Raw genomic sequence first — 11,641 nt, forward strand, 5'->3', positions numbered from 1 at the left:
CAAGGGACTCTCAGGAGTCTTCTCCAACATCACAGTTCAAAAACATCAATTCTTCAGCGCTCAGCCTTCTTCACAGTCCAACTCTCATATCCATACATGACTACTGGAAAAACCATAGCCTTGACTAGATGGAACTTAGTTGGTAAAGTAATGTCTCTGCTTTTGAATATGCTATCTAGGTTGGTCATAACTTTTCTCCCAAGGGCTAAGCGTCTTTTAATTACATGGCTGAAATCACCATCTGCAGTGATTTTCGAGCCCCAAAAAATAAAGTCTGACACTGTTTCCACTGTTTCTTCATCTATTTCCTATGGAGTGATGGGACTGGATGCCAGGATCTTCGTTTTCTGAATGTTGAGCTTTAAGCCAACTTTTTCACTCTCCTCTTTTACTTTCATCAAGAGTCTTTTTAGTTCCTATTCACTTTCTGACATAAGGGTGGTGTCATCTGCATATCTGAGGTTATTGATATTTCTCCCTGCAATCTTGATTCCAGCTTGTGCTTCATCCAGCCCAGCGTTTTTCATGATGTACTCTGCATATAAGTTAAATAAGCAGGGTGACAGCACTCCTTTTCCTATTTTTAACCAGTCTGTCCCATGTCCAGTTCTAACTGTTGCTTCCTGGCCTGCATACAGATTTCTCAGGAGACAGGTTAGGTGGTCTGGTATTCCCATCTCTTTCAGAATTTGCCGCAGTTTATTGTGATCCACACAGTCAAAGGCTTTGGCATAGTCAATAAAGTAGAAATAGATGTTTTTCTGGAACTCTTCCTTTTTTGATGATCCAGTGGATGTTGGCAATTTGATCTCTGGTTCCTCTGCCTTTTCTAAAACCTGCTTGAACATCAGGAAGTTCATGGTTCACATATTGCTGAAACCTAGCTTGGAGAATTTTGAGCATTACTTTACTAGCGTGTGAAGTGAAGTCGCTCAGTCGTATCCGACTCTTTGCGACCCCGTGGACTGTAGCCTACCAGGCTCCTCAAGCCGCGGAATCCTCCAGACAGGAATACTGGAGTGGATTGTCATTTCCTTCTCCAGGGGATCTTCCCCACCCAGGGATCGAACCTGGGTCTCCTGCATTACAGGCAGACGCTTTACCGTCTGAGCCACCAGGGAAGCCCCACTAGCGTGTGACATGAGTGCAATTGTGCACAGTTTGAGCATTCTTTGGTATTGCCTTTCTTTGGGACTGGAATGAAAACTGACTTTTCCAGTCCCCTGGCCACTGCTGAGTTTTCCAAATTTGCTGGCATATTGAATGCAGCACTTTCACAGCATCATCTTTCAGGATTTGAAATAGCTGTACTGGAACTCCATCACCTCCACTAGCTTTGTTCGTGGTGATGCTTTCTAAGGACCACTTGACTTCACATTCCAAGATATCTGGTTCTAGATGAGTGATCACACCATCGTGATTATCTGGGTCCTGAAGATCCTTTTTGTATAGTTCATCTGTGTATTCTTGCCATCTCTTCTTAACATCTGCTTCTGTTAGGTCCATACCATTTCTGCCCTTTATTGAGCCCATCTTTGCATGAAATGTTCCCTTGATATTTCTAATTTTCTTAAAGAGATCTCTAGTCCCTCCCATTCTGTTGTTTTCCTCTATTTCTTTGCATTGATCACTGAAGAAGGTTTTCTTATCTCTTCTTGCTATTCTTTGGAACTCTGCATTCAGATGCTTATATCTTTTCTTTTCTCTTTTGCTTTTTGCTTCTCATCTTTTCACAGCTATTTGTAAGGCCTCCCCAGACAGCCATTTTGCTTTTTTGCATTTCTTCTCCATGGGGATGGTCTTGATCCCTGTCTCCTGTACAATGCCACAAACCTCATTCCATAGTTGATCAGGCACTCTATCTATCAGATCTAGGCCCTTAAATCTATTTCTCACTTCCACTGTATAATTGTAAGGGATTTGATTTAGGTCATACCTGAATGGGCTAGTGGTTTTCCCTGCTTTCTTCAATTTAAGTCTGAATTTGGTAATAAGGAGCTCATGATCTGAGCCACAGTCAGCTCCTGGTCTTGTTTTTGTTAACTGTATAGAGCTTCTCCATCTTTTGCTGCAGAGAATATAAACAACCTAATTTTGGTGTTTACCGTCTGGTGATGTCCATGTCTAGAGTCTTCTCTTGTGTTGTTGGAATAGGGTGTTTGCTATGACCAGTGCATTTTCTTGTCAGAATGTTATTAGTCTTTGCCCTGCATCATTCCGTATTCCAAGGCCAAATTTGCCTGTTACTCCAGGTGTTTTCTTGACTTCCTACTTTTGCATTCCAGTCCCCTATAATGAAAATAACATCTTTTTTGGGTTAGTTCTAAAAAGTAGCAGTCTCAACTTAACCAATATCAGGCCAACGCATACTATCAAAGATAAAACACCTCCATGACTGCATGTAAAGAGACTCATATCTTCTGCAAGCACAGGGAAGATTCTCTTGTAAACTCAGGCCCAAGATGCAATTAATAACAAGGATACAAAGGGAACAGATTACATAGTTTGAAGAGTTATTTTTGTCAAGTTCTCTGACAGAGAATCCTGAACACTTGGGACTGACTCTCCACTGAATACTTGAGTGGAAGAACTTGAGAACCCTTAACACATGCATTTCCCCTGATCCTTTGAGCAAGTAAAAACACCTCCTTTAACATCTACGGAGGAAACTCTGCAAAACTCTCAGCCAATTGTTTCATAACTGATTTTGATTTTGTTGGAATAGGTAAGGTAAAATTTAGAGTTTGATAGGGGATAATTTGTTGAAATGAATGTGTTTACTCATTAATCATGCTTAATATCACAGTTAGGAAACTTGAGGCAAATTTTAAAATGCTTCTAGGAATAGTTCCAGGAAACCTGGATAGATGGGATGACTTATAGTCAATGAGGTAGAAATACCTGGACTTCCTTAGCAGAGTATGGAGTTAGATAGTTCTGGACTAAGGTTAGGATGCCTTTATTAGGGAAACCATAGAATTTACCACTTGAATATATTTTCCAAGATCACCTAAAGGACATAGTTCAATAAAGCAAAAAGAACATATAAGAAAAAAAAAATCTTCAGTAAGGAATAAAAGATGAAGGGTGCTGGCATGTTTGAAAAGTTCAGTGGTGGTTGTCTTTGTAAATCAAAGGTAACAGTAAGAGATGTGACCATGGAAATGTGCTCCCTGGTTTCGCTGGAATTAATAGATTTCTGAAATTTTAGAAGCCCAGGAATTCCAATTAACTGACCAAGAAAGGTGAATATAATTACTTTAATGGGCACCAAGGTTACAGTGGCAATCTAGATAACTTGGCCTCAGGGGTAACTTGCAATGCTAAAAGAACATAGTCTTTCTAGGGTCAAGATACCTCTGCAGATAACCAGAATAGTCCGTGGCTTATTTATGGAGAAATAAAAATGAAAGCTGAGAAAACAGTCATGATATCAGTTGCTACAACCATATTCTCTTACTAGTTTCCAAATCTAAGCCAAACCTTAGACCCAGAGTAAAGGAGAAGACATATTCTTTTGTACAAAAGCCTTGAAATGCTACACTAAATGTATAAGACAAATTAAATATTTTCAATCCTTCTTTAAGGCACTGTAAGACAAAGTTAATGGAATACAAACAATAAGTGGAATCACGGTCCATGCCTATCTCAAGGGGTTTCAACAGGCCTGTGGACTCACCTTCTGTTAATTTCCTGGCCCCAAAATGCATAATTAGAATGGGTATAGTTAGCTGTTGGCACTAGGAGGAGTGTGGTAGGAAAAAACCAAGTCTAATGTCCTATGCACAACCTAAGATAGGCCACAATATGAATAATTAAATTTTATCAAAATGTAATAGAGATTAGCACTAATAACAAATAATTAAGCATTGCAGGTTCATGATCATGGTAATATGCACTATCATGGAATAAACAAGTAGACTTTTGGGGTGGGTGATGAAGGACTACTATAAGATTATCTATGTAATTCCATTGTGAGCTATTCCACAAGATATGGTATTTTTGTGGAACACATTAAAATAGTTTCTGGAATTTGATATGTAGCTATTGATCTGAAAAACACCCCCTTTATCAGTATCTGTGAATGGAATGATAAAACTTATTTTATGTGTGGAAGATAACAGTATATAGTCCCTGTCCTTTCCCAAATAATTAAATTGAACTCTTTTCTGGATGTTATTGGGCTTCCCTGGTAGCTCAGACAGTGAAGAATCCACCTGCAATGCAGAAGACCTGGGTTTGATCCCAGGGTTGGGAAGATCACCTGGAGAAGGGAACAGCTATCCACTCCAGTGGTCTGGCCTGGAGAATTCCATGGACTGTTTAGTCCATGGGGTCACAAAGAGTCAGGCATAACTGAACAAATTTCACTTCATTTTACTTCATGTCCAGTAGTTATCATGAATGGTAATTTCAATAGATTATCCCAGACTTATAAGAATAAAGTGACTAAGAGTTATAATGTCTACAGATAAACTGTTAGTTATCTGGCCAAAAGGAAAGGGAATTTAAAATGGATGGAAGGGAGAAAATAAATGACAAATTGTAGCCTTGGGGCTAGCTGCTGCAATGTGAAATGTAGATGAAAATATCATTCTTTTTATGCTGAATTTCTCTCAAAATATCAGGGAGGCTCTACGTACGACTCTAAAGCATTTAGTGAAAATTACAAGCTCATCTCTATGTGTAAAAGGGTGTATCACAGTCCTCTTTTACCTTCCTCACTTCCTTTGGGCTCATTTTCTCACTCTAGATAGTGCTGTAACAACTGGCTAGATGCAGTTTTAAACCAAACAACACCTCACCTCAGTTACAGTATGTTGTGCACATTTCTCATTTTCTGCTCTGGGCTTGCTCTGTGGTCACTGAATGATTTCCCTGCAGGAAGCAACTCAGTCAACTTGATGCATACCCAAATACAGAAGTTATACTTTGGTATATTTTATTAAATGAATACTTAAGTCCAACATGAATGGAACAGGGGAAAATTTTCCACTTTTAAGTGGAAATTATATAACAAAAGGAGTGGATATATTTCTCTATTACATAGTAGTGAATAATTCAGATAATAAAACATTTCTGTCAACCTACGGTTATTCTTTTAAAACTCTTAACCTTTTTAGCAGAAATTGCAATTAATATTGAGGTCATTTTATTAAGTTTATCATGAGCATTGAATGCCATACTAAAAAATTTCCTTAATTTAACTATGATGGATAAATTATTTTGATTTATAGATCTCGATGCTTTTTAATTGTAGTCCCTTTCCTGTTAATACTATTCAAATTAAAAATTATAGAGTATGTGATTATTTTCTAAAAAGGTACATTTTTTAAAGAACTACATTAAAATAATATTTAAAAATATATTAAAATAGCATTCATTGATATATTTACTTTTAAAATATAAATTACATGGATGGATGTGGCAAGCCTTAGTAAAGTGACATAAGATTGGGAAGAATAGAAAGTATAGAAGCAGGTAGCTTTTGTGCTTTAGTGCAGAGATGAAGAGTAGTACAGTAAAAGAATATGAGATCCTTTTAACTGCTTGGATGGACAGAGTTGAATTCCTGAGAGGTGCCCTTGGTGGAGTTATAGATTTTTAGGTTTCATTATGAGCTCTAGATTTCGACCTGTGGCAAATTGTATTAATTATCTGTCTAGGGTCTTTTAAACAAATGATATAATAGGGTCTGCGATTGTTACTCTAAATTACTGTGCCAATTTAAAGAGAGTAGACGAGGCAATTAGCAATAAACAGAGAGCAGAGTGTTACCAGCCACAGATAGGTCAATATACAGCCTTGACTCTGTACCTTCCCCTTAATTTTGCTGTAACCTAAAAAAAAGTCCCATAAATAAAAGTCTATTTAGAAAAAAAAAATTGAAAAGAAATTGAGAAAAGAATGATTGTTCCAAAATTATATAAGAAATCAAATTTAGAATTAACAAACTTTATTTTTGAGTGACTACAACAGGATCTGTTTTCAACTTTTTTGTACATTTTCTAATTATTCTTCTCTTAATGGTCAAGAAAGTCAAAAGATTCTTCAAAAATATCACAGTGGTTAACATCTTTAATCACTAAAGTGCCACCACATGATAATTTAGGGTTTCACTTTCCTCCTATATGTTGACTTCCGCATGTGTAGATCTTGTTAATTTTGCAAGGAGTTATAACATACTGAATAGGCTTGTTTACTGTTTAAACTCATTGGCCAGAAAGTGACATACTCTACTATTGATTACATTTTATTGGCAAGTGCTAATCACATGGCAAACTCTAGAAACAAGAGCAACTGAGGAATAGAGTATTTGGCTTTTCAACCTTTTTCTAGTGACACTGTATATTAAGAGGACCCACAGTGCTATAAATGGTTATCTGTTTCTCTGCCTGCATACTCAGTCATGTCTAACTCTTTATAACCTCAGGGACTGTAGCCTGACAGGCTCTGCTCTCCAAGGAATTTTCTAGGCAAGAATACTAGATTGGGTTGGTAATTCCTACTCCAAGGGATCTTCCTGACCAAAGGATCAAACCCACATTACCTTCTTGGCAGGTGTATTCTTTACCACTGAGCCACTTGGTAAGCAACAGAGATGTATCTAGAAATAGAATTACTGCTGATAGACTAGGGGCTTCCCAGGTGGTTCAGTGGTAAAGACACTGCGTGCAATGCACAACACCTGGGTTGGATCGCTGGATGGGAAAAATCCCCTAGAGGGGTTATAGCAACCCACTCCAATACTCTTGCATAAAGAATCCCATGGACAGAGGAGCTTGGCAGGTTGCTGTCCATAGGACATGACTGAAGTGACTAAGCAGCAGATGAGAGATTAATTGGAGCTGAGAGTTGTTAATGGGGAAGATTCAAAGACAATGAGTGGTGCATAGCACAGTCATTCCATTTATGGCAGCCGGGCATAAATCATAGTTGGTAATGCTAGTGATATTAAAATTATTAAAATTAAATCAAAATCTTGGTTTGGGAAATTTTAACATTAAGATGCTTAAAAGATTTCCAGGTGACCAAGAATATGAAAGTGACTTGAAAGGTAGTTTGAAAGATTTTCAGGTGACCAAGATTTCCAAGAATCAAGAGCTTTACAAAGAGGCTAAAACTGAAAAGCTTACACCAAAACTTATTTAAACTCACGTGGAAAAAAAGTGAAATCAAAGTGTTAGTCACTTCAGTTCAGTTCACTTGGTCATGTCCTATTCTTTGCGACCACATGGATTGTAGCCCGGCAGGCTTCTCTGCCCATGGAATTCTCTAGTTAAGAATACTGGAGTAGGTAGCCATTCTCTTCTTTAGGGGATCTTCCCAACCCAGAGATTGAACCTGGATCTCCTGCATTGCAAGTAGATTATTTACTATTTGAGCCACTAGGGAAGCCCTTAAGCTTATGAAGTACCTTCCTACCTGTTTCTACAAAAATATGAGTAGATCCAATATTAGCTTCCAATTTTGAATATCAATATTTTTAATTTGGAATCTGTATGAGTAAGTTCTGAAAACACCCCTTCTCATCAGGGTGATTAAAAACTATAATTTAAAAGTTTTCTCTGACTTAGATTCAGCTATCTTTTAATATACTGGATTATGTAATACTTAGAATAAAAATCACTAGTCCTGGAATTATAGTATCTTTTCCCCTACATTCAGTAGGTTAGGTAAATAATTGGCATACCATTTAATCAAGTAATTTAACCTCTTTACAACTTTAATTTTTCATAGAAATAGATGCATATTGTAAAAAAAAAATACTCCTAAAAATCTATGAAGGTCAAAACTAATAATATGTGTAAAATATATGACAAATGCAAAACAAATGATTTTGTGGTCCTATTAATACTGGTTAGAGTATGCTTTAGGATAAAAGTATCCAGTCCCATCACTTCAAGGCAAATAGATGGGGAAACAATGGAAACAACAACATATTTTTTTTTTTTTCGGCTCCAAAATCACTGCAGATGGTGACTGTAGCCATGAAAATAAAAGACTCTTTCTCCTTGAAAGAAAAGCTATGACCAACCTAGACAGCATATTAAAAAGCATAGACATTACTCTGCCAACAATGGTCCATATAGTCAAAGCTATGGTTTTTTCAGTAATCATGTATGGATGTGAGAGTTGGACCGTGAAGAAAGCTGACTGCCAAAGGATTGATGCTTTTGAAATGTGGTGTTAGAGAAGCCTTTTGAGAGTCCCTTGGACTGCAAGGAGATCCAACCAATCAATCCTAAAAGAAATCAGTCCTATACATTCATTGGAAGGACTGACACTGAATTGAAGTTCCAATACTTTAGCCACCTGATGTGAAGAACTGACTCATTAGAAAAGACCCTGATGCTGGGAAGGATTGAAGGCAGGAGGAGACGGGGATGACAAAGGACGAGATGGCTAGGTGGCATCACCAACTCGATGGACATGAGTTTGAGCAAGCTGTGGGAGTTGGTGATGGGCAAGGAAGCCTGGCAGAGTAGGACATGACTGAGCAACTGAACTGAACTGAACATGGCCCTGCCCATCAGAGCAAGACCCAGTTTCACCCATGGTTAGTCTTTTCCATTAGGAAGCTTTCATAAGCCTCTTATCCTTATCAATCTGAGGGCAGACAGAATCAAAACCACAATCACAGAAAACTAACCAAACTGATCACATGGATCATAGCCTTGTCTAACTCAATGAAACTATAAGCCATGCCATGTAAGGCCACCCAAGACAAATGGGTCATGATGGAGAGTTCTGACAAAACTTGGTCCACTGGAGAAGGGAATGGCAAACCACTTCAGTATTCTTGCCTTGAGAACCCCATGAACAGTATGAAAAGGCAAACAAATAGGACACTTAAAGATGAGGTCCCCAGGTTGGTAAGTGCCCAATATGCTACTGGAGAGGAGTGGAGAAATAAGAAAGAGTAAAATGATGGAGCCAAAGTGAAAGCAATGCCCCGTTGTGGATTAAGTGGTGATGTAAATAAAGTCTGATGCTATAAAGAACAATATTGCATAGGAACCTGGAATGTCAGGTCTGTGAATCAAGGTAAATTGGAAGTGGTCAAACAGGACATGGCAAGAGGGAACATCGACATTTTAAGAATCAGTGAACTAAAAACCTATAAACAGTCTAAATATCTACCAGCAAAAGGATGGATGGACAAATTATTGTCATATATTAGCAGATAAACTATACAACAATGTAATTATTGAACTATAGAAACTGCCGGGGTCTACCCCGGTGGATCCAGGGTGATTCGAAGGTGGGGATGGAGTCAGTGTCCTTGGAAAAATACATATTTAATCACAGATATATAGAGAGATTAGAAATGGATAGTGTAGGAGGAAAATTATTGGAGAAAAAGAGGCTGAATATTCAGCCAGAAAAATGGGGAGCAAGAAAGAAACGACATGAGGGAATCAGTCTTTCCAGAAACTGATCTGATTTCTTTATTTTTGGGTTTGCTTATATACCTTTTGTTACACATAGGGATGAATACAGAGTCACGCGGGGGTCAGCAGTCCTGACCTTTATCAAAATCAGGTGCTTCACATAAATGTATTAAAAAAAAGGTCTTAGAGATACTACATCATCTTCTGGCCATGAATGAGACCTGCTGACATTTTATGATCCTTTCTTTCTGATAACCAAAAAACTTATTTCTTCCAAGGATGTTTTTTCTTAAACCAGGCACCACCCTCTAAATAAAGTTACATTCCTATAGGATGAGGGTGTAGTGAGTTACAATCAAGAAAGGAATTTATTTAACCCAAGGTTAACACGATTAATCTTAATGGTTAATACTTATTTCTCCTATATGTTAGTTATATTCATTATAAGGGCAGGGAATTTAGCAGCAAACATGAGCGCAACAAATGAAAATCGTTTCACCAATGCTCCCCTTAAGATCTATTTAGTCTTAAGATAGTGATAAAGTTACATTTTTTACATGGCAAGGACACAGTGATTTATAACAAAGCACAGTGATCTATTACAAAAGAGAAAATTCATTAACTCAAAGAGTCTAGTATTGTTAACCTTAAAAATTACTATATTTCCTTTTCTATATTCCAAATACATTAATTAAAATATTCCCAGGTGCCTAAGGATATGGAGGCCTGGCGGCAATCATTGACTCAACAAGAAGAAAAGCCCTATGCTAATTAAGACTTTCAAAATACGCCAAAACTCTCTGTGCTGTTTATGGTTGAGAGGTAGAAAACAATCATGTGCGTAGTGGCAAGAGTATGGATAATCCTGTCACACAAGCTAGTCTGTCAGCAGAGAGGTTTGACCTGAAACACCCTTGTCACACCCAGGGCAGGGAATTAGCAGCAATTATTGGCACACCAAATGAAAAACCCTTCACCAATATAATTCCTAACCAACCCACTATATTAATAATTTCCAACTCCCCAAAAGAATTTGCCTTTAGTAAGTCTAAAACATCTCGTGCCTCTCAGGTTGGGAGGCTGTAAACAATCACATGTGGCTGGACGAACATATACAGGTGGGCTAGATAACCTTCAGAGGAGTCCGTAAGCTGAAACACTTGTCACACCCAGGAATTTTTATTGCCTTGGAGCTGCACATTTACTCCTTCTCCAAGAAAAATGGTTATGGGCGAGAGCATAAAACAGACTCTGGTTTGGGGGTAGATGCTCGGGAACAGGGGGTTTCCTGAGGCTTGATCACGCATTTGTGTATGCCAAGCCTCCTTCCCCATGACCTTTGCCATGGGCGGAGTTCCTCACGCTAGCCCCCAGCAAGAAACAACTAACAAGACATATGGATCACCAAAAATGTTGCAAAATACAAGAAAACACGGAATCATGAATCCACTATATAAATTCATAAAACAGATAATAAAATATTTTGGTTTTTAGAAATGCTTGAGTGAACAGACATTGAAAGTTGCTCAGTCGTGTCCAGTTCTTTGCAACCCCATGGCCTATATAGTCCATGGAAATCTCCAGGCCAGAGTACTGGAGTGGATAGTCTTTCCCTTCTACAAGGGATCTTCCCCACCCAGTGATGGAACCCAGGTCTCCTGCATTGCAGGCTGATTCTTTACCAGCTGAGCCAGAAGGGAAGCCTTAGGGGGCAAAAGTATAAAGAAAATAAAGGAAATGTTAATCATAAAATTTTGGATATTGGCTGAGTCAAGAATGCAAGAGGAAGGTTTTGTCTGAATGGTGAAGATAAATGTGAGAATTTGATGTCATGTAAATACGTTTTGCCTTGGCATATGTGTGATTACATGGTTTGTGATTTACGATTTTTTTTTTTTTCTTTAAAGTGTATGTGTGTTTCTGTCAGTCTTCTGTCCATATATACACAGTTTGAAGAAAATTTTCCTATTAAAAAACAAATGAGAACAAGCAAAAAGAAACAGACAAAACAAAACAAACAGCACCAAAAAAGACAAAACAAGATCAAACACTGAATGAACAAAGAAAGGAGCAGCATTCAGAATTAGCAAGATTGGTTAGCCAACTGGAGGTTACTTTCTATAAACTTAACCTTAAAGTCTTAATATGCTTTCTCTGATTATTATTCCATTGATCAATTTGCAAAATGAATTTATTATCAGAATGTGATTATAGACACATTTAACAACAGAATGATTCGATCAGAT

At 37.8% G+C, this 11,641-nt stretch overlaps 1 non-coding gene across 1 annotated transcript; it reads right to left on the reverse strand.

Annotated features, from left to right (window-relative positions):
• Nucleotides 1,050–1,121, reverse strand: TRNAY-GUA. Its single transcript has one exon. It is a non-coding gene; the product is annotated as a tRNA-Tyr (tRNA).

The sequence above is a fragment of the Capra hircus genome, chromosome 6, assembly GCF_001704415.2.
Source record: "Capra hircus breed San Clemente chromosome 6, ASM170441v1, whole genome shotgun sequence".
Lineage (NCBI taxonomy): Eukaryota > Metazoa > Chordata > Mammalia > Artiodactyla > Bovidae > Capra > Capra hircus.